Source organism: Tupaia chinensis, unplaced genomic scaffold (genome assembly GCF_000334495.1).
Source record: "Tupaia chinensis unplaced genomic scaffold, TupChi_1.0 Scaffold000057_1, whole genome shotgun sequence".
Lineage (NCBI taxonomy): Eukaryota > Metazoa > Chordata > Mammalia > Scandentia > Tupaiidae > Tupaia > Tupaia belangeri.
In genome coordinates, this window is record NW_006159515.1 from 6691195 (window position 1) to 6694099 (window position 2905).

General features: G+C 45.3%; 1 pseudogene; it reads right to left on the reverse strand.

The window, feature by feature from the left end:
• Positions 1 to 361: 361 nt before the first annotated feature.
• Positions 362 to 1665, reverse strand: LOC102481614 (malate dehydrogenase, cytoplasmic-like; annotated as a pseudogene).
• Between the last annotated feature and the right edge of the window lie 1240 nt (positions 1666 to 2905).

The following is a 2905-nucleotide window of genomic DNA, read 5'->3' on the forward strand; positions in this document are numbered from 1 at the left end:
CTATATCCTCATAAGGCAGCAGGGCCGAGGGAGCTCTCTGGGACCTCTTTCATTTTTTTATTTTAATTTCAATTTTTTTCTTTTCTTTTTTTTTTTTTTCTTTTTGGCCAGAGGACCTGTGCGTTCACCAGAGATGGAGGAGGAAGCACCCTCCCAATGGAGCATGGTCATGCTGCAATCCCTTCTCTTTTATTTCTTTTTTTTTCTTAATTTCAGTATCTATTTTTATTTAGAACAGAGCACTAACAGCATAACCATAGACTGTCACTCACAAATCTGAACCAGGATACACAGTATCTTTAAAATGTGTGGTTTCTCACAAGTAATTTAAGCATAGCATTGTTATTCTTTGGTGCTAGGATCAAAGATGACATTTAGATCCTTCCGTTTTGGGGCATTTAGTAGCATCATGATGGCTGACTAGTCAGAGGAAAGAAATTCAAAAGCAGTTTCTTCTCCTTCTGCCAGTTCTTCGGCAGTAAAATCCACTCTTTCATGGGAGAGATCATTAACAGGGAGGTCTTCAACAAACTTCCAAGTCGGAATACCATAGGAGTTGCCATCAGGAATGACACCCACGGACACAAACTCTCCCTCTGGACCTCTGACCTCATGGTCAGCAAGGGCTTTCGCAGCAGACATTGCACTAGGTAGTTTCCGAGCTGTGATGGCGTCAGCACCACGCTGCTGCACGGGCATGATGAATCCTCCCTTGAGCCGGCTGTCATCTTTCAGAGCTTCACAGCCATTACGCCAACTGCTGGTCCCTTTTTTAATTTTAACACCAGCTTCCTTTCCTTATAGTTTCACGTTGGCATGGCTGATATCTGGATACTGAGTGGAGGAATGGTTTCTCCAGATGACATTCTTCACATCATCAGCGGTCACACCAAGTTTAAGAGCAATTTGAGCTTTCTCTGGGTTGTGATCCAAAGGAGTCAAGCAACTGAAGTTCTCCTTGGGGATGGCTGGGGCCGACTTGGAGGCAGTCGGGCAGTTGGTATTGGCTGGGTTTCCCATGATGATAACCTTAACTGACTTCTTGGTGTATTTCTCCCATGCTGCTCCCTGGCTTTTGATGTTCACATTCGCTTTCAGTAAATCTTTCCTTTCAGTAAATCTTTCCACAAGAATGGCCACATCCAGGTCTTGGGAGGCAATGTCCTCTTTATCTGTCACAATGACATCTTTCAAGAGAGGAAGGGCACAGTTTTTTTTTTTTTGGAGAGGTTTTTGCTATAGGGTGTGTGCGCTCGCCAGACAGACAGAGAGAGACATAGAGACAGAAAGCGAGAAATCACCCCCCAGGGGGGATGGCCACGCCACAATCCCTTCTCCTCCATTCTCCTCTTGGGATCTTGGGCACACACACGCACATACACCGGCGTGAGTTTTAATCCACCGGGTCCGGGACGCGAACCACGGTCGATTATGTGGGAGTCCAGCGACATAGCCATTACACTAACTGCTGGTCCCAGGAAGGGCACAGTTTTGTAGTTCCATGAGGACACCATTCAGGACACCCAGCATGGGGGTGATGTCCAACAGCACAAGAATTATGGGCTGGTCTTTACCAAAGACAGATGCATTTCCAATGCTGTACAGCAGTCAGTAAGCAATCTGACCAGCTGGTCCAGTCACAAGGACTCTGATTGGTTCAGACATGATTGATAACCGCGTGGCCAATTTCACCACTTGCAAAATGAGTATCAGAGAACCAGGTCACCTCTACCGCTGAACAGATGCCCATCTCTTTTCTTCGTCTCTCCATGCTGTTGGGATTTGGGGCATGCATGCACAAGTGCCTGGCATGTTTTTCAAGCCACCAGGGCCAGGATTCATATCACAGTTGGCCGTGTGGGATCTGACTCCTTTAATCACTAGGTCATGAGGCTGATACTCTGGGGCTTCTTTTGTAAGGGCAGTAATCCCATTCATAAAGGCTCCATCCTCATGACCTAGTCACTTCCCAAAGACTCAACCTTCTGATGCCTGGAGGGTGAGGATTTCAATACACGAATTTGGGAGAGACACATGCATTCAGATTATAGCAGGATTTAGGGTCAATGTTAGGCTGGCCATGAGTTTGAGATACACAGTGCAAGAATACACACACGAACACACACACACACACACACACACACACACACATATTACACAGCAGAGTCATAGATGCTGTGCCCCTATTTTGTCATTCTTCATACCATGTGATTTTTTTTTTTTTTAAGAACTACTAATATTTTACATTTGGAAAAAAGAAAAAAAGATTCATTGCTGTTGTTTGATTATGTCCCCTGAAAATTCATATGTTGACCCACTGTAATGAGATTAAGAGTGTAGATTAATCTGATGATGGCATCAAAAGTTGGGACCTTAGCATATGTAGTCAACTGCAGTTCGAGTCCTGAACTTGGTGGCTTAAACTGACACCGGGAGCGTGTGTGTGTGCCCAACATCCTGAGAGCAGAATGGAGGAGAAGGGATTGCGGTGTGGCCATCCCCCCTGGGGAGTGATTTCTCACTTTCTGTCTCTCTGTCTCTCTCTGTCTTTCTGGCGAGTGCACATGCCCTATAGCAAAAACCTCTCAAAAAAAAAAAATGTGGGACCTTTGGGAAGAGATTAGGAGTAAGGTCATTAGGGTAGGTCCCTCATGACCAGGCCCTGGTGGGTTTATAAGAAGAGGGAGAGAGGCAGACACATACAGGGAACTCAGAACCACGCTCTCCTGCCCTCTGCCATGTTGAGATTCAGCTTCACCAGAAGGTACCCCAGTCCTCAGAACTGCAACTCATGAGCTGAATAAACCTCTATTTTTATAACCACCTAGTTTTAGCTATTTCCTATTATTATCAATACAAGAGGCTAAAACTACCATAAAGACCAATAGCTTGAGACATGATCAGT